This window comes from Sus scrofa, chromosome 3 (assembly GCF_000003025.6).
Source record: "Sus scrofa isolate TJ Tabasco breed Duroc chromosome 3, Sscrofa11.1, whole genome shotgun sequence".
Lineage (NCBI taxonomy): Eukaryota > Metazoa > Chordata > Mammalia > Artiodactyla > Suidae > Sus > Sus scrofa.
The window spans coordinates 29,401,376-29,422,430 of record NC_010445.4 but is presented as its reverse complement, the minus strand read 5'-3'; the positions used below and the strand labels follow the sequence as shown (position 1 = coordinate 29,422,430).

At 45.1% G+C, this 21,055-nt stretch overlaps 1 long non-coding RNA gene across 5 annotated transcripts in view; it reads right to left on the bottom strand.

Moving 5' to 3' along the window:
- LOC110259931 overlaps positions 1 to 18,132 on the bottom strand; it is a 385,411-nt gene extending 367,279 nt beyond the window's left edge. For 4 of the 5 annotated variants that reach the window (XR_002342415.1, XR_002342417.1, XR_002342414.1 and 1 more), the window contains exons 1-3: positions 17,919 to 18,132; positions 8,567 to 8,679; positions 8,349 to 8,448 (exon numbers count right to left, since the gene is read on the bottom strand). This is a non-coding gene — a long non-coding RNA (uncharacterized LOC110259931). The remainder of the gene's footprint in view (positions 1 to 8,348; positions 8,449 to 8,566; positions 8,680 to 17,918) is intronic. The other variant, XR_002342413.1, reaches the window with a different exon arrangement.

The window sequence follows — 21,055 nt, the reverse complement described above, 5'->3', positions numbered from 1 at the left end:
TTCAAAGGCTGGGAACAGCCTTTGTTGGGGGACCAGAGGAGAGGGGTTCACCAGATGGGCTCTGCCCACTTCGGATTAGCACGAGGATTAGAGGTCTTCCTCCTCCTCTTCCAACCTTAATTTGCAAAGTAGTTTATATTTTACTTTGCTGCTGCTGTTTCTCCTTTGGGAATTTCTATTAAGCAAGAAGGCAGTTGTCATCTTCAAAGAAGAAAAGAGGAATGAAGATGACTGCCTGCCAATCATTTACTGAGACAAAGTTTCCATTCTTTGCTCTTTCCACTCATCCACTTTCCTCCAAGGGCATCTGAGTTCAAGGTCATCTTGACTTTTCATTTGGTTTGGAGCAACAGCCTCCTCCCTGGTCTCCCTGCCTCCACTGAGGCTCAGTGTCCTCTCCTCCATGTGATCAGAGCCACGTTTCTAGAGCACAGCACTGATCTATGTTCCTTCACTTATTCAGCAAATGATGTATCACGCAATGTGTGAGATGCTGGGGAGACAGAGCTTACAGGCTGGTGGACAAGATCAGCTTCGTCATATAACTACACAAATAAAGGTGAAACTACAAGTTGGGGGATGTTATGAGGTTAAGGACATGGACCCCTGGGAGCATATAACCCAAGGGGATGGGAAATCAGATCACCTTCCCTAAGGAAGTGTTGGTTGAGAGCCATCTAAGGCTTTCGAAAATAAACTAAAAGCAGGATGGATGTGAAACAGGAGACAAGAAAAGAGTTTTCTAGCAAAGAGGAAAGGCTTGAACAAAAGGTGGGAGGGACTATGGCAAATTTGAGAATCCAAACGTGTTTATGCTCCATTTGATCTTAAGAAAAAGACGAAAGGAGAAATTGGCACACTGTAAATCAACTATATTTAATAAAAAAAAAATTAAAAAAAAAGAAAAAAACGGAAGTCCCTCCCCTGTCTTTAAGGTCCTGCAAGGTCTAGTCCCTACCTGTTCCATCTCCTTCCCTGTCTATCCTCTAACTGATGCCTAAACCCATCCCCCAAACTCATCTATGGGACTTTATAGAGGGAAAAGAAGAGAACCTCATTTTTGGAGCATCTAAGCAGACACAGGGCTAGACACATGCTGTCTGCATACACACACATGCCCACACACACACACACACACACACACACACACACACACGCACCACCACCATAATCACAGCACTTCTATGAGGTAGATGCTGGTATTGCCCTGTTTCACAGGAGAGGAAGTTGGGGGTAGGAGTGAGCAGGCATCAAGACAAAGACCACAGACTAGGAGGTGGAGCTGGAATTCCAAGCCCAGTCATCTGGTGCCAGAACCCTAACTAACAGGTTATATTACTTCCCTCCAATGTGCTGAAAGTCAGGCCGAGAAGAAGGTCAAGTTTTTGCGAAAGGAAATGGAGAAGTCCAATTTGCTCCCCTCTCAAGCCAAGTCCCTTCAACTGCTAGTGGCTGTTTAGAACACAGTGTTGAAGGGGCTGTGAAGCCACCTCCAGGCTCCCAGGACAGCCCCCTTGTGATTGATTAGCAATGTCTGCCAAGAGTATGGGACAAAAAAGGGGCAGCACATGTGCCAGGTAGTTTTCATCTCTGGATCAGCTGAATGCACTACTCTGGATTCTTCCCTCCAGCCCAGATGTGGGAAGATTGGGCTTCTCCATAAGACGTCCATGGGCCTTTTCGAGCCACTCCAGGGCTCTCTTTCAGAGACCCCAACTCAACTGCAGATGGAGTCAGAGATGCAGCTGAAACCAAGTCCACTGACTCTCCCCTCAACTTCTTCCCACCAGGCCTTTCCTCCCAGGACTCCCATGGCCCTGGGAGAACTAAACCTGCCGTGCATGAAAACCATTAACTAGCTGGCTTTATTGTCTTTTCCACCAAAAGAAATCAAACACAGAAAAGCAAGAACTTGATGAGCTCAGGCTATGTGACCAGCCTTCAACCACTTGAGAGCCTCCCAATTTCGAGACCGCCTGGCAGATTTCCCAGTGACCCTGCAGGAACTTCATTTGCACTTGGAAAGCCCAGGGTTGTTTCCCTATGCATCTATGACAGTAGCAGCTACGGGTCTGGTAGGGTCCGGAGCCAGGCAAATCTGCTAGTAGAGTTTTGGCAATTTGGACCGTGCCATCCGTGCTAAAGAGAGCAGAGAGAAGTGCTGATCCTCTTCACCACCCCCAAACTTGGCGCTTTCCTGATGAAACCTAAATATGCATGCCCCTCTCATCTGCTGCCCCTCCTCTGCTCTGATGCTCATTTTACAAAGAACACTTTTGATGACTGGAAATGCATTCAGCTGTGTCTGCCCTTTTTTTAGAGGCAGCTTTTAAAACCATCTCTCTGGGTCTAATTATCTTTTATAGGGAGACTAATATTTCACCTCATTTCTGTGTCTTTCAGGTTTAGTAGCCATCTTCCCTCCCTGCTGATGAGCTAGCCACATTATGAAACACAAAAAGATAGGGGGGCATCACGGGACCCTGGGGTGCTTTCCATGATGGAGACAGAGAAGAAAATGGCTAGTCCTTACCAAGCTTTCCTGAAGCTTTAAATGCCAACAGAGTCAGATCAGTCTGGCTCATTTGCATTCTCTTTTCTCAACTCCTTCACTTTAAAGAAGACTCTACACTAAATAGAAAGCAAAGGTTGCCTTTTTTCCTGCTTTGTTTTGAAAGACTGTTGGAATAGAGGTTTAGGGCACAGACTCTGGAGTCAGACTTCCTAGGTCTGAATCCAGGCTGCATCCCTTAGTAGCTGCCCAACTGCAAGTTCCACAACCTCTCTGCCTTCAGTTTACTCATCTTTAATATGGGATTAAGAGCAGTAGCTCCCTATGGGGTTGTTATGAGGGGGAAACAAGGTGATACTTGTGCCTAGAACAGGAGTGGAACATGATAAGCAGTACATACATGTTGAGTTAATGGTTTAATCAAAAATTTCTGTCCCTATCACTTCCTTCCAGCTGACAGTGTCTCAGAATGGTATGTGGATTAGTGAAAACAGACGAATACTAGAAAGGTGTGGGACTTCAAGGCTTCTCCAAGGAGATAAAACTCAAAATGTCTCTCTCGCATGGAGATAAGAATTGCCAGACCCTTATCATCCCGCCTGACTAATTGTTATTATCATCCCACCTGTCTTATTCCAATGTTCCTAAGGACCTCTCCACCCCAGAAACCTGGCCAACTCCTTCCTACCCCCCACTAGGAAAGGTATGTAGCCCACTCCTTACCCTGCCCCAGTAGGGGCAACATATGTCCCCAACCAACCAGCAAGTGTATCCAAAGACCCCATCCTTCCCCAGCCAACCAGTAAGTATATCAGAAGACCCCATCCTTCCTCAACCAATCAGTAAGTGTATCAGAAGACCCCATTCTTCCCCAACCAACCAGCAGGTCAACAGGTGTATGGCAAGACCACTCCTCGCACTCCTTTGTCTTTGGGCTATAAAAACAGACATGACCCTGTGCCCAGAGTCGGCTCTCCCTGATTATCAGGACGTCGGCCCACTGTGTTAACAGTGTTTCTTGCCTCCATAAACTTGTCTTTTCTACATTTTGGTTTAAATCCAGAAAATTCTTTTTCCACCCACGTGCAGAGACCACAACAAAAGGCAGTTGCCACGAATTTTCCAAAGGAGGTAGATGCACTTGCCATAGCTCAGCAAACAAAGAGGATCTCAGGAAGCCCTCAGATTTTTCTTTTCCTTTCCTTTTTATCCCCCACGAATCTAAAAAGTTTTAGCTGGAGTTCCCGTCGTGGCGCAGTGATTAACAATCCGACTAGGAACCATGAGGTTGCGGGTTTGGTCCCTGCCCTTGCTCAGTGGGTTAACGATCCGGCATTGCCGTGAGCTATGGTGTAGGTTGCAGACGCAGCTCGGATCCAGCGTTGCTGTGGCTCTAGTGTAGGCTGGTGGCTGCGGCTCCGATTCGACCCCTAGCCTGGGAACCTCCATATGCCGTGGGAGCGGCCCAAGAAATAGCAAAAAGACCCAAAAAAAAAAAAAAAAAAAGTTTTAGCTAACTGTCAGTATTTAAAAAGGGGGTGTTTTGGGTTTCTTTTTTTTGGGGGGGGTTAATGGTTTTTGGTTTTGTCTTTTTATGGCCATACCTGCCACATCTGCAAATTACCCCACAGCTTGCGGCAATGCCGGATTCCTGACCCACTGAAGCCAGGGATCAAATCCAAATCCTCACAGAAATTATATCAGATCCTTAACCCACTGAGCCCCAACTGGAACTCCAAGGGGGTTGTTTCAAATGACAATATAATTATATGACTTCCCTTATATATATGACAATTATATGAGGAAAAGTTGGCCTCACTGGGCTCACTCCCCACACAGCAGCACACAGTGGCCCTGCAGCACCTCTCTCCCTGCATCATTCATTTTCCTGACCTGTGAGCCCTGGTAGATATTTGAGATTATCACCCCCATCCTAGATCCTGGGTGTGATTCTACAGAAAGGAGGCACCCAGAGTCCACACACATGTGGATGGAAATGAGCAAGCCACTTCCTGGTTTTGGCCTGGGCACCTGGACAAATATCCCCTGGGGAACAAATCACCCCTTGTGTGAACCAGTGGCCTGGAGGTCATCAGGCAGGGTCTATTTTTGCAGAAAGAAGGGTGTTGATATCCCTATATAATGAACGTTTTAAAAGGAAACACTGCCTCGCACCCACACTTTGCATCTCCCCAACCCCTCCCCCTCCCTGCCAGTGTATGGGTCCCCAGGGAAAAGAGGGACAGTGGTCAAATGCTTCTAAGGGGTAGGTGCCCAGATCATTTGTGCCACCCATTACCAGTGCAGCTCCCTTTGAGACTGAGTGTACTAAATGCCAAGCCTCGATGTCCTCAGTCAGATTTGGCACTAACCCATCATCTAAGGAAGATATCCATGTGGACCAGCCTTGTCCATTGGGCTGTGGCCTGGTGCTCCACAGCGCCACCATGTGGCAGTGGGAGGTAATGGCAGTAGCAGACAGCTAGGGCTTCAAAGTCTCCCTGCTTGAATGACTCTCTTAGGCGGTATAAATCCCCGATTTTCTGAGCCAATACATGGAGGGGTGGGGTGTAGCCCCTAAAATACATATTGAATGTCCTGCTAATCTCTCACATGGGGGCTCTCACCCGTTTTGATTTTAAGTTAAAAAATAAAACAATATAGGAGTTCCTGTTGTGGCACAGCAGAAACGAATCCGACTAGGAACCATGAGGTTTTGGGTTTGATCCCTGGCCTCGCTCAGTGGGTTAAGCATCTGGCATTGCCATGAGCTGTGGTGTAGGTCGCAGATGCGGCTCGGATCTGGTGTTGCTGTGGCTCTGGCCTAGGCCAGCAACTACAGCTGTGATTAGACTCCAAGCCTGGGAACCTCCATATGCCTTGGGTGCCACCCTAAAAGGATAAAAAGACAAAAATAAAATAAAATAAAAATAAAACAATATATCCATATTTGTACCCCATATTGGTGACAAAGATTATCCCAGTTACTAGAACTTTTGGGGTAAATTGGCAGGCACTGAATGGTATAGGAGAAACAGCCCTCTCTCCTGGAAGTCAAGAGCGCCAGATCTGTCCCTTATTAGCCATGGCGTCTTGGGAAAATTATTTCACCTCCTAGGGTCTCAGTGACTGACCCCTGCATCACACTCTTTTCTTATAATTAACTCTATGCATCATCTGGAACTTTGGTTTGGTTTTCCTTATCACTTCACCTTTATCACCTTAAGTTCTCTTTTTTTTCCAGGTACCTGCAAGCTCACAAAGATGCAGAAGAAACATCCCTATGATTGTCATGTTAAGAATTATTACTTTTAAACATAGTCAGTCTTCCTTATCCATGGTTGTGGAATTCACAGATATGACTGTACTTTACTGTTTTATATAAAGAACATGAGCACCTGTGGATTTTGGTATCTGATGGGTGTCCAATCCCCTCACAGATACCAAGGGACAGCACTAACTAAAAGGAAGGAAGGAAGAGTGAGACCATCTTGTCAAAGGCCAAAAGATGCCTATATAGCAAAAAAAAAAAAAAAACAAAAAAACAAAAAAAAAAAAAAACAATGAACCCCAAATGTCAAAACCCATCTACAGTTCACTGCTCCACACTGTGATGGCTGAATGAAGATTGCAATTTGTTTTAGGTTTAAATTGGCAAACACCACATTAGAGATAGCTTAACGGGGTGCCTGAGCTTTCATTATTTTTAAGGAAGAGCAGCAAGACTTTTATATGCTGAAAAAGCAACTTAAAGATCATATGGGAAAGACACAAAATGCATGGCACTCGTCCCACTTCTCCCAATGCTGCAATCATGACAAACATGACTAATTTTTTTTTTTTTTTTTGTCTTTTTGCTATTTCTTCGGCCGCTCCCACGGCATATGGAGGTTCCCAGGCTAGGGGTCGAATCGGAGCTGTAGCCACTGGCCTACGCCAGAGCCACAGCAACGCAGGATCCGAGCCACATCTGCAACCTACACCATAGCTCACGGCAACGCCGGATCGTTAACCCACTGAGCAAGGGCAGGGACCGAACCCACAACCTCATGGTTCCTAGTTGGATTCGTTAACCACTGCGCCACGACGGGAATTCCAAACATGACTAATTGATCACAGTGTTCAGTCTCAGAATTCTTCTCAACCCAGAACATCAGGCAGCCATTAGTAGAGGACTTGAGTTGAAATTTATTGATGTCCCTCATTCTAGGAACACTCTCCTATTTTACAGATCAAAACCTTGAATCTTTTCAGACTAGACACATAGCCCAAGCTCACAGAACACAGCAAAATCGAAAACAGAAACTTGACCCTCTTATTTTCTATTACTCTTAATACCATGCCACCCTAAACCTTAATGAAACATGATTTAAAGTTTGCCTTATTAGAACTACAATTCAAGTTTATCTTGTTGCTCTAAAATAAAGTTGAAGAAACTGTTATAAGTGAAATATAAGACTAGCTGACCATATTGAAAACTCAATTTCCTTTGCCCTTCACCAGAAAGTGTTTCTCAAATGCCTTTCTTGCTTAGTTATAGCAGCTGTTGAGAAGGGACTTGAGCATTATGAGAAAAAAATTGACAAAAATGAGGTGGTTTCAGGTACCCTAGTTGGACATTTTCAAGAACTAGAAAATCCATGATGTGCTGTTATCAATTTAAAAAATAGTATTAAGTTCCACAAAAAGTTATCATCTAGTACTACAAGCCTCTTTGAGCAAGAGCTGCCTAACCCATCTTTCCACAGAAATTGTCCTGGTGCTCAACAGAGAGAAGGTCTCAAAAATAAACCTCAAATGGAAATTAGTACCTGGGTCCATATTAATATGAGTTAATATCAAGCTATAAAAAATTATTAAAATTTGCCAATGTTACTATCCATTATTGCTCATCTCATTGCCCCTAGAATCTAGACTTGGAATCTGGTATAAAAAGCTCTTATCATGGAGGTGTTTATAATAGAAAAGTGAGTGACAGAAACCAGGGGACAAAAGGAGAGACAGATTTAGTCAAAGCTAAAGGGTGTTCGTTATGACCCTAGAGCCAAGGGAAGCCCTAAAAGAGACAATTAAAGAACTCTTGGTGGGTGGGAAGGACAGAGACAAATAAAGAGTTAGGGACTAACATATATGCTACTGTACATAAAATAGATAAACAACAGAGATCTACTGTACAGCACAGGGAACTATAGTCAGTACCTTGCAATAACCTACCATAAATATATATTCTTTTACAGATTATTTTCCATATAATTTCAAGTATATAGCAAATTGAATCATTTTGCTATACTCATGAAATTAACAAAACACTGTAAGTCAACTACACTTCAAATTTTTTTAAAAAAGGATCCTGGGGAGTTCCCATTGTGGCTCAGCAGTAACATACCTGACTAGTATCCATGAGGATGCAGATTCGATCCCTGGCCTCGCTCAGTGGGTTAAGGATCCAGTGTTGCTGTGAGCTATGGTGTGGGTTGCAGATGCAGCTCAGATCTGGCATTGCTGTGAAGGGGGCATAGTTCTGCAGCTCAACTCTGATTCAACCCTAGCCTGGGAACTTCCATATGCCACAGATATGGCCCTAAAAAGCAAAAAGAAAAAAAAAAGTCTGAGGGACAGTTACAGAATGCAGAACCTTTAGGAATAGAGCCCTGGAGACCAGCTAAGGACTTATGGCAGTAATCCCTATGGAAGATGCTAAAGTCTGAACTAATAAGCAAGTGCAAAGGAGAAGAGCTATCAGCAGGGATGCTAATATGAAAGTTATTGCCAAGGTAGGATCAAAAGAAGCAGAAGGAGAGTGAATAAAACTGTAGGAGAGATCGGCTTCACTCACACAATTGTTTGGCCATTTGATCCGCAGCCAGTTGTGTTCTTGTCGACGTAGAGCTGCCCCCATCACGTCAGTGCAGCCCATGAGCTTCAGCTGGCCGGGTCTGTTGATGAAAAAAATGTTGCCCACCATATCTGCAAACAAAGGATGTTGCAGCATCACATTACAGCCGCCCCAACAGTGAGCCCTGAGGGAGCTCAGCATAGAAACAGAAAGCCTACCATCAAGCAGTCAGCTGCTGCATCCTCTCTTCTCCAGCTTCTCTGCCCCTCACAGTGCACCCTGAGGAAACTCAAGGTAAGAAAGCACAGGAAAGTGGCCCGAGACGAGGTGCCTATCAAAAGAATGATTCCGGTGAGCCCAGACTCTTGCATCTTCCCATACCTAGAAAAGCACTAAATTCCTTAACTTGAGATGTCTGGTTTTGTTTAATTAACAGGAATCTTTTGATGTTCTATCTGGTCTTTGTCTCAAAAACTCCTATATATCCTGGCTCTCCCCTTACCTCTTCAGAGCAGTCCCTCGGAGCCATCTGAGAAGCTATGTCCTGGGCTTAAGTTCTCAGTTTTGTCCATCAAACACAACATAATTTCAACTTACTGGTTATGCTTTTTTTTTCATTCAACAAGTCACATCTGTGGCCTCTTAGCAACTATGCCTTCATTACTGCTGCACCACGTCCTTTTAGATTCCAGAGGAAGCCTAAGTGGAGGAAGCCACTTCCAGTCTCATAGGAGAGTTTCTTTGGGTCTGTTGGTCCCAAAGACCCACCTGCAAAAGGTAATGCTTGTTGCCCAAGAAAGCCAATTTACAGCCCTCGTAAGTGCATACTGACATCATAAAATTCCTTCCCCTTCTAGGTTCCTCCTTGACTTGAAAACATCAGCCAATCAGGAGTCGAAAAAACTGGGTGGTGACAAGGGCCTGATCAGATGTCTTCAAAAGGAGACTAATTAAATTAGCAGCCTCCTGGTTTTCTGCAACTACTTTAGTTACCCTTTCATATCCCAAATCAAATCTCATCACCCCTTTCCCTAATGGAGCGCTGGGGAACCAAGCTGCAAAATGTTGGAGCAGAAGGGAGAGACCCAGCTGGGAAGCAATTAAGATGGCAGGAAGGTGGGGAAACCTCTCAGAGCCTTAGCTTTCACATCTGAAAATGGGTTTAAGAACTAACCTATCTCTCAGGGTTACTGAAAGGATGATGTGGGTTAATGGACCCATAAGACCCTCTGAAAATCACTCACCATGTTACACAAATGCCAGCCCCTTGGCATTCTGGTTTGTCCTTCTCTGCAATAGTCATACATAATGGCTCAAACCCTCATCCCACTTTTGTGTCAAACTTGATGACCATTCCCTGGTAGTTCAGAGGAGTCTCCAGAGCAGGTACTTAAGTTCACTCAGTCACACTTTGTGATGTTTCTCTGCTTCTGTAGAGTGGGCAGTATCTGGAAATCTCTTGGAATGCCCATGTTCTTCCTACACAGTGAACTCATCTCAACAGCTTCATTATCCCCAAAGCACCCAACACACAAGAACAGGAAGTGTGTGGCAGACTTGCACTGAAGTTTGGGGGGGGGGGGTTACAGCAAAAAACTAGTCATATACTTCTTCTCCCAGTTACCTTCTCATAATCTCAGCTCCATGATGAACTATAAAACTGTTTCCTACTCCTCACTTAAAACCAGGAGTCATCACCAAACTATTACTTTTAGAATAGACAAGTAATGAGGTCCTACTGTATAGCACAGGGAACTATATCCAGTCTCTTAGGATAGACCAAGATGGAAGACACCGTGAGAAAGGAAATGTATACATATGTATAACTGGATCACTTTGCTGTACAGCAGAAAATTGGCACATTGTAAATCAACTGTACTTTAATTTTAAAAAATTTTTTAAAAGGAGTCATCACAAAACAATTCAGCCTTTGTTCACTTGCCCAAGTTCTGCTTCCCATCTTGTACTTTAGTTATTATTTTGACCACAAGAAAATGAAGACCCTTAGTGACTGACAGTGACAGTGGCTCCAGAACCAAACACCAGGGTATTGTTTTCTGAGTTACAGGAGAAACTCTTCTCATTCCCCAAGGCCAAGAGGGAAGAAATACCCTCCAGGAGAATATAAGGTTTCTGTAAGTTATTAGATCCCAAGCGTCTTCTCGCCTGGGTCACAGTCCCTATTTTTTTTTTTTTTAAGTACATTTAACACTATTTATTTATTTATTTATTATTTTTGTTTTTTTAGGGCTACACCCACAGCATATGGAAGTTCCCCAGCTAGAGATCAAATCAGAGCTGTAGCCACCGGCCTACACCACAGCCACAGCAACACGGAATCTGAGCTGCGGCTGCGACCTACACCACAGCTCATGGCAACACCGGATCCTTAACCCATTGAGCAAGGCCAGGGATGGAACCTGCAACCTCATGGTTCCTAGTTGAATTCATTTCCACTGGGCCATAGCAGGAACTCCTTTTTTTCTCCCCCCCTAACCTTAATAACAACTTTGTTCTCTTCCCAAGATGCTCTGCCTGAACCCCCTACCTGTATTTCCATCACCTAACCATTTTCAAAACACTGAGAGCACCTGTGTGGAGTTGACTTCCACCAGGAAGCCTTCCTGGACTTCCAAAGACTGGTGAGCTTTTTTGGTGCTTCCAACATATCTTGTACTTCGCACTTACCTTACTCTACTATAATTTCCTGCCTCCCTCTGTCCCCCTTCCAAGCATTTAAATTGAGTCCAAGCCTCAATATACAGTGATAATTTCTGTGATAATATCTCCTCCAGCTTCTTTTTGCCCCAGGTCCCCACCTATGCCCAGTGCCTGTGTTTTAGCTCCTGAGGAGACTGATGCAATATGCCACAGAGAGTCCTGGAAGTGGGACATGTAGCATGTGCCCTCAGGATCCCTAAAATCAGGGAAATCCAGGCAGCACTGACTTGGGCCTTACTTCCATGCTGAGAACTCTCCTAGGGAGATTCAGAAGTCTCCGGAAATGCCACATTATTTTCTCATCTTGAACCCCCCCAAAAGACTATTATGTACAGTGCTTTAAAAAAAAAAAGAGAGATGCTTAAATGACCGATAAATTATATATATGGATCAAGATATAACCACAGGGATTTTCGCAGCAAACATTCTCTACAATAAACATGGAAATCAACCTAAATGTCCAGCAATAGGGAACTAGTTAAACATTGCATATTTTAACCACTCAGTGGAATTTCAAGCAGCTATTAAAATTGATGAGATATTTCTAGATTTGTTGACCCAGAAAGAGGACCATGGCATAATGTTGAGTAAAAAAGTAGGTTACAGAATAAGAGAACAAGCATGATGTGATCTTGTTTGCATAGAACTATGTGGGTGTGCATGCACGCGCGTGTGTGTGTGTGTGTATGAGAGAGAGAGAATATGCATTTAGAAATATCTGGAAGAATATTTATCAAAATGTTAGCAATGCTTATCTCTCTAGGTAGTAGGATTTCGGAAGGTTTTTATCTTTTCCTCTTTCATTTATGTGTGTGTGTGTGTGTTGTACACACACATGTCTGTACTGTGTGCATTTTGTAATGAGCATATACAGTTTCTACAATGAAGGAGACCTCTTCCCTGCTATTTTTGACCCTCAAGAAAAGCCTTGAGGAACCCTCCTGCACTGTTGGTGGGAATGTAAACTGGTACAGCCACTACGGAGAACAGTTTGGAGATACCTTAGAAATCTATACATAGAACTTCCATATGACCCTGCAATCCCACTCTTGGGCATCTATCCGGACAAAACTCTACTTAAAAGAGACACATGCACCCACATGTCCATTGCAGCACTATTCACAATAGCCAGGACATGGAAACAACCCAAATGTCCATCGACAGATGATTGGATTCGGAAGAGGTGGTATATATACACAATGGAATACTACTCAGCCATAAAAAAGAACGACCTAATGCCATTTGCAGCAACATGGATGGAACTAGAGAATCTCATCCTGAGTGAAATGAGCCAGAAAGACAAAGACAAATACCATATGATATCACTTATAACTGGAATCTAATATCCAGCACAAATGAACATCTCCTCAGAAAAGAAAATCATGGACTTGGAGAAAAGACTTGTGGCTGCCTGATGGGAGGGGGACGGAGTGGGAGGGATCGGGAGCTTGGGCTTATCAGACACAACTTAGAATAGATTTACAAGGAGATCCTGCTGAATAGCATTGAGAACTATGTCTAGATACTCATGTTGCAACAGAAGAAAGGGTGGGGGGAAAATGTAATTTTTTTTTTTGTTTTTGTTTTTGTTTTTTTGTCTTTTTTTGTTGTTGTTGTTGTTGCTATTTCTTGGGCCGCTCCCGCGGCATATGGAGGTTCCCAGGCTAGGGGTTGAATCGGAGCTGTAGCCACCGGCCTACGCCAGAGCCACAGCAACGCGGGATCGAGCTGCGTCTGCAACCTACACCACAGCTTACGGCAACGCCGGATCGTTAACCCACTGAGCAAGGGCAGGGACTGAACCCGCAACCTCATGGTTCCTAGTCGGATTCGTTAACCACTGCGCCACGACGGGAACTCTGGAAAAATGTAATTGTAATGTATACATGTAAGGATAACCTGACCCCCTTGCTGTACAGTGGGAAAATAAAAAAATTATTAAAAAAAAAAAAAAGAAAAGCCTTGAATAGGGGCAAGAGCCATAGGGAAAGGCCTCCCCTTTTAGCCTCCATAGTAGGAAAAGAGAACTGGATCATGAGCCGACTCTAAATGAGCTTGGCTCCTTTTTTTAAACTTTTTTGTGTCTGCAGTCTAGAATCACTCTCTGCTCAAAAGAATCTGAAACCACAGACCCTCTCCTGGGTCCCAGTGGGGGCATTCGCCCCAATTTTCCACTCCCCTGATGCCTCTTTGCCCACACAGAGCAGGGATTTTTTCAATCACATCTAGAAATTTCAGGGAAGATCTGTGGTTAGCTGAGCAGTCTCCCCATGAATCGTGCACAAGCAGGAAAGGTCCTTCCCCTGAGATCAACGATGCGGCTGCCATACACCTTTGAAAGGCTTCCAAGAAGATCTCTCATTCCTCCATCCATATGGAAATTCTGATTCAGAACCATCAGTCTCTCGCAACCGGGGGCGGCTCTTCTGAACACAGCTCAGAGCCCACCCTCCACCACCCTCAGCCCTTTAAGCACAAGAGGAAGATGATGGACGCAAGTGAAAGGAATGAAAAATGTCCTTCAGAGATACTTGGGAGCTGGAATCCTCAGCAGTGAATACGTTCACTTTCTAATTTCCGGAGTTCTGCAAAGGGTTCCAGCAGGTTTTGCGCTGAAAATGCTGCTAATGAAGCCTGGCCAGGGAATCAGGGAAGTTCTGTAAGGAACATCAGTACAGGAGGTCTGAGGAGGTGAATTCTGTTCTGGGGAAGAATGTCAAAGGCACAGGATGAGACCACTTAGAAGCGGGCAAGGTGCGCTGCCCAAGCCTGACTTTGGCAAAAGCTTCGCTCTTTCAAGTTGGAAGAGCATGATCGGGGCATCATTGTGTGGGCCAAAGGTTAACTGGCACCCCTTCATTCAGACCATCAGCAGCACCTCTTGGCCCAAACTTTGAAATAGATTTCAAATCTGTTGTATTAGGCACGGTTCAACGGAGAGGATGAACCAGCAGGACAGATAGATAGTGGGTTGTTAAAACGATTTAAACTTTTTGTTCATAGGATGGCGGGGCTGGGAGATGTTGGGAGAGAAACAGGTGATGCTGGTAGGAGAACAAAGCTTATTATACACTCCGACTTCTGAAACCCTATCTCTGCATCTGCAGATTCAGCCAACCCTAGTGGAACCAGAACGCATTTGGTTGAATCCACGGATGAGGGACCCTCGAATAGGGAGGGTCATTTTATACAAGGAACTTGAGCATCCTTAGATTCTGACATCCTTGGGAGTCCTGGAACCCTGATATGCAGATACTGAGGGATGATTATATGCACATGTTTGGGGGGGGGGTCAATGTACATGACACAGGGTCACAGGGAAAACATTGGGTTGGGGTCAGGAGGTAAAAGACAGGAGAGCCAGGACTGCTTAGGCCACAGCCATTACTGGAGTTTCCGAGGAAAAGCAAGGCAGGAAAGGGTAAAAAGCTTACTCTGAAAAATTCCTGTGGGCTTCAGTGTGGTCTGGTGGCCCAGTACCTGGCCCTTGGATGATTGTCTCCTGGGATGTTAGAGCCAAATAGAGGGGGTGTGGCTCTGGATTGCTTAGTTTGCACATCAGAGGCATGCTTTCTACTTCGCCCTTTGTCACCTCTAAAAATTAGTTAGCCCAGGAGAGGCAGTGCCCTGTCAGAAAGAAAGATGTCAAAACAAAATATGCAGAAAAAATTTTAAGTATACATAATACAGAGATATCTATCTATCAATATAAACACATACAGATACATCTATATCTATATATCTGTACATAGATATACATCACTAGTTCAATGTCACTTGTGCCAATATTGAGAAACCCTGGTCTGTGTCACTCAGAGCCACGTCTGGAAGCTGACTGTGAAGGCAGAGCAAATGTCAGCAGTCAAGAGTCAGAGGTCAAATGCGTCCAGTGTCTGAGGCTCAAAAGCATATTAAACACTAGGTTAAGAGATACATTAAAAAGGGGGAAAAAAAAAAGAAAACTTCAAAGTTATGTAAAATCAAGCCAAGTGAAACAAAGACCCACTTTTAGCCTGTGGCATTAACAAAGATATCCGAGATGCTTCTATGGTGACCAGGGTCCAGTGAGGCCACGGTGAGCCATGATGCCAGCCCATTGCTGGAGGAAATGGGATTGGCCTGAATTTTGCAGGAAATTATTTGGCAACTGTTATCAAGTTCTTTCCAGCTCTACCTTTGGCCAAGTAACTCTAGGAATGTATCCTAAAGAAAAAAATATATATATCAAGGAGGCCAAAAAAAGCAAATAAAAGCCCCCAAATTAGGCAATGGTAACCAACTAGAATATAAATCCATTTTAAATGATGCTTTACATTAAGTATTTCATGACGTGGAGAGATGCTTACAAATCATGTTAAGAAGAAAAAAAAAGCAGGATTAAATTAAATATGCAGCACGATTTCAACTGTGTAAAAACTACTAAAATGTCTTCTGTGAAAACACTGAAAAATTATGGAGCGTCACCTTCATGCTTTTGCCAGACTTAACTGGTACACAACCAAATGGTCCATACTGGTTAGTACCTTTTCCATCACAATAAAGAACCCAAATGAAACTGCCTTAACAGTAATGGGAATTAATTGGCTAACATAACTGAGAGTTTAAGAAATAGAGTAAGCTGCAGGTAAGGCATAGTACAGCCTCAAGAATAACATCACCAACAAAGACAAATAATTAAAAAACAGAATATAAAAAGGAAAGCTTTCACCCTGTGACTTCCTAGCTGGGGACTGTGATCTCGGCAAAACTTTTTTCCATTCCCTCTCCTGTTTCTCCCCACCCAGCCCCTTCCCACTCCTTGCCAGTATGACCACGTGTTCTTCTCTATAGACGCTAACAGTTCAAGTCCCTTTTCCCAGGGCATTTAACCAGCCAATCAGAACAGCACATCCTTTAGGAGAGGTAACCTGGCTGAGAGTGGTATCCATCCCGTCAGTTCTGCTAGAGGGAATGGGCCCAGGTCCTGCTGCTGCTGCCCTTGGCCTGCCCCCTGATCCCATATCTATTACTGTGTCCACAGGAATACTAGGTAGGGGCTCCATCTCTGTCAGCCATGTAACAAAGGACACTGTGGAAAAATGTCTGGCATCAAAGGGAGCGTGTGGAGAGCAACTTGGGAGGAACAAGTTTATTGTGCATTGAATGATTTTTAATGGATGCAGTATTAATCTTTGCAGATGAGCAATAATCATTAAAGTCAATTAAAATGCAAAGACCTTACTGAGGGGAAAAAAAAAAAAAAAGATTAAGATCACCAAGAATCTGCTTTCTGTATGTTTTAGAGGGTCTGCTTTCCAAATGCTGGCTTCAAGCTCTGGCTCCACACAGTGGTCCTGATCCTCCTTCCCACCCTCTCCTCACATTTACTCACACACCTTCACACCTGTGAGTTGGCTTTCTCATGGTAGCAAAATGACAGGAGCTGTTCCTGACTTCACAAATTCACACAAAAATAAAAGCAGGGTGGGGGGTGTCTGACAACATTAGCCCAAGTCTGAGGATCCACTTTCCTGATGCTCTGAATTATGTGATGTGCCCACCTCTAACCCCCTCACTGTGGCCAGTGGTATGTGACTGGCTTGTTGGCTTACATGGAGCCACGCAAGAAATTGAGAGGACCTCATTTGAAATCACATGGCTGAAAAAGGCAGAAGGTGAAGTCCACCAAGGAGAGTCAAAGTACTTTCTGTTGGGGTGACAAACTGCTGCTGAAGAGGCAGCCTCACAAACATCCCTGGACCTTTATTTATTTTATTTTCCTTTATTTTGTCTTTTGTCCTTTTAGGGCCACACCTGCAGCATATGGAGGGTCCCAGGCTAGGGGTCTAATCAGAGCTACAGCTGCCGGCCTACACCACGGCCACAGCAACACCAGATCCGAGCTGTGTCTGGAAGCTACACCACAGCTCACGGCAACGCTGGATCCTTAACCCGCCGAGCAAGGCCAGGGATGGAACCCACAACCTCATGGTTCCTAGTCAGACTCCTTTCAAGTGCACCAGTAGGGGACCTCCATCATCCCTGGACCTTTTGTTGCTAGGGAGGAGCTGTCTGGCCATGGACTACATTTCCCAGCCTGCCTTGGGTCTAGGTTGGCCTCTATAGCTAGTTCTTGCTAAGGGAATGAAAACCAAAGCAGAGGAGTGTCCGTTGTGGCTCAGAAGTAACGAACTGGACTAGTATCTATGAGGACGCAGGTTCGATCCCTGGCCTCCTTCAGTGGGTCAGGGATCTGGCATTGCCATGAACTATGGTGCAAATTCCGCGTTGCTGTGGCTGTGGCGTAGGCCGGCGGCTGCAGCTCTGATTCGACCCCTACCCTGGGAACTACCATAAGCTGCAGGTGTGGCCCTTCAATTAAAAAAAAAAAAATTATAAAGACAAAAAAAAGTGGACGGGGGGGGGGGGCCCGAAGCCCTAGGAAAGGGAGGAACACAAGACAGGAGGAGGCTGCTCCCCAATTCACCACCAGGAAGGCCACCGGACCCCCTGCAAACCCCTGCCATGTCAGCTAGAAATTATTTTTAATAAGGCACCAACATTTATGTTTTTCTTTTGTGATAGCAGCAAGCATCACCATAACCAGTTCCTAAAAGTGTGTACTACTCTCTTGGGTCCCTGGACCCCATTTCGTGGGGGGGCTTCCCCACACCAGCAAGCAATTCTCAGACACCAGCAAGGTGTCCCAGAACTCGGCTCCAGTCACCTCAGTCCTGACACAGGGATGCGCTCCGTCCCACCAGACCCACCTCTACCTCAGACGCCCGTCTCAAGCCCACCTGTGCTTCCGACGACCAGCCCAATTAATTTGCTAGAGCGACTCAAAGAACTGAGAAACAGTTTACTTACTCGATTGTTGGGAGCTGTGGGCTGAAGGGGCCGCCCAGCCAGATAATAACCGCTTCCAGGGGTTGTCTCACCACAGGAGGTCCGGGTAAGAAACCTGGCGCGGACAGGCTGGCGCCCGAGCGGGACCGAGGGGGCAGAGCGGGGAAGAAGCGCCAGCCCATAATAGTCCCGCTGGCCTCCCAGAAGCCCCTGCGCTGGAAACCCCCAGGACTGAGAGAAGCACCTGCAGCGAGAAAGGTCGCTTGTGGGACCATATATGGGCAGGAGCAAGATGATTGGCCGAAAACAACCCGGAAACCAACCTTATTACCATAAAACCTGAGACTGCCAGCCTCCTGGCAGAGCCGCCTTCCTGGGCTCCCTCTTGTAACAGAGCTGGGCTCTGTGGGGCTCTTGGGCACCAGCCTTTTTATGGCCCCTGTTTCTTATTTGGGGGGAATAAGCTTCAGCTTCCATGAACTTCCCAGAGCTCCAAAGGCCAGGTTCAAATGGTTGCTGATCAGGGAAGGGATGCAGAGACCAAGGAGGAATGGTCAATAAACAGCACTGCAGCCATGGGGCAGGGTCCTGATTCCTCTGGAAGGAATATATGTAACAATATCTCTGAGTTTTTCTGCAGCAAACCCCCAACAAACGAAAACCTGAGAGGAAGACCATCAGAACCAATCCTGGGGCTGCTAAACACCAAATTTGAAGAAGAATGCAAGCTTACATCTACCCTGAGCCTTATCTTTCTACTCCTAAACTATAAAACCACTTCCTAATCTCTCCCAAGGGAGGGCACAGTCTTGAGGGCATTAGCCTGCTGTGGCCTCCTTTGTCTGGCAAAGCAATAAAGCTATTTTTTTATCCTTCACCCAAAACTCTGTCTTTGCATTTCTATTTGGCAGCAGTGGACAGAGGCTGAGTTTTGGCAGCACTTAGCCTGCTGCTCTTGGCTTGAGCCCCCATTTCAATAAAATCTTTTGCTTTGTCAGCCTGTGTGTCTTTCGAACAATGCATTTCAGAGTGGTCGACAAGGGCCCACTCTCAGACCCTGGAAGGAGGCCCATCCCTCTCCCAGTAAGATTATCAGCTTGATAAGGATGGATGGTTATATAGATAGTTGTAAAAGTCCCAGAAAGGGACCACAGATAAAGAGGGGAGCCTAAAGCACTTTGGGAGACTGCTATCACTTGATAATCACTTAAGCTGTCAAAATGAAGCATGCTTGCTTAACTATAACCATAAATAAAAGCATGAGATATGCCTCAGGTCATTAAGTGAAAGATAAAATTAGGTCTGCATTCAGGTTCACCAAGATAATGATCCTGAGGACCAAGCACAAGAATGTCTGAGAAAGATGACATTCCAAAGTAGGAGATCCTCATTATATGGAAACCTGAGATAATTGAACATATTTTAGCATCTGTTACTGATTTGAATAAGCACCATGACAGTCCTAGTTTGACCTCGTAGGGTCAAATACTCTCTTACTGGATATGAAGAAGGAGCTAATGATGCGAGCCTGATGTCTACTGGAAGAATGAGGAAAAAAGTGGTCTTTTCCCCTTCCCTACACTCCTTGGATTATAAAAATGTAGCCCACCTAATACTCAGGGCAGAGCTTCTTTGCCCGCCTGCTTGTATCTCTCACAAGTGTCCTATCTTAACCAATCTATTTCTTGCCTATCACTTTTGTCTCTCACTTTATTCCTTCTGTGCTGAAACTAAACAAAACAACAACAGCAAAAACCTGGACCTCATCAAATCAGACACCAGGTGAGTGATTATGAAGGACATTTGCCTGGGCCTCATTAACATTCCACAGCGCCGGTGTAATGTAATCAACCCGGCACCTAAGTCCCCAGCTGCAGCCCCCTTCCTTAGAAGAACAAAGTTAGCTGATAAGGAGGACTGCAGATGCTACAAGGTTACCCATTTAATTACCTCTTTGGTGCTGGCAGAAGATGCCTGCTTGAAAGTCAGAAAATACGGCCCTTACTATAAATCATTATTGTTAACCGAAACACTATTCCTAGTTAAGGGTTGAAGTAATTTGACCACCAATTCGCTTTCGCACCCCTGCTTATGCATGCACACCCCCTCCCAACCTGGATGTAAGTTTGCCTTTATAAACGTGGTCTGTTTCTTTGTTCGGGGCTTCACATGCATGCCACTTTTAGGCAGTGTGTGGCCCTTGCCAGTAATAAAGACTCCTAATTTGTTTTTTCCTGTGTTGTGGTGGTCTCTGTTCTTTTATGGCACAATAATTCTAACTTAAAAAACCATGGGTCCGGAGTTCCCGTCGTGGCTCAGCAGAAATGAATCTGACTAGTATCCACGAGGATGCAGGTTTGATCCCTGGCCTGGCTCCGTGGGTTAAGAATCCAGTGTTGTCGTGAGCTATGATGTAGGTCAAAGTCGTGGCTCAGATCTGGCATTGCTGTGGCTGTGGTGTAGGCCAGCAGTTACAGCTCAGATTAGGCCCCTAGGCTGGGAACCTCCATATGCCACAGGTGCAGCCGTAAAAAGACCCCCCCCCCAAAAAAAAATGAGTTCAAGTCCCAGTCTGGGTTCTGGCTAGGTTCAAGTCATAAGTGCTGTCAGTTTCAGATTTATTATAAAAGGATATGAAACTGACAGCACTTATGGCTTGAACTCAGCCTAAACCCAAATTGGGACTTGAACCCATGGTTCTTAAATTAGAATCACTCACCTGATGTCTGGACTTACAGAGGTTCAGGTTCTTTGTGACTCAGCACAGAAGGAATTCAGTGAGAGACAAAGTGATAAGCAAGAAATTAATTAAGATAAAGTGTTTGTGAGAGAGGCAAGCGGGCAGGCAAGCAGGCACTGCCCTAAGGATGAGGTGGGCTACAATTTTATAATCCAAGGGGAGTGAGGGTAGGAAAAGGCCACCTCTTCCTCTTTCTTAGTAGCTCCTCCTTTTCTTTTCTTTTTTTTTTTTTTCCTTTTCAGGGCCACACCCATGGCATACGGAGGTTCCCAGGCTAGGGGTAGAGTTGGAGCTATAGCTATAGCTGCTGGCCTACACCACAGCTCACAGCACTGCCAGATCCTTAACCCACTGAGCAAGGCCAGGGATTGACCTTTGTCCTTATGGATCTGCTGTGCCAGAGCGGGAACTCCAGTAG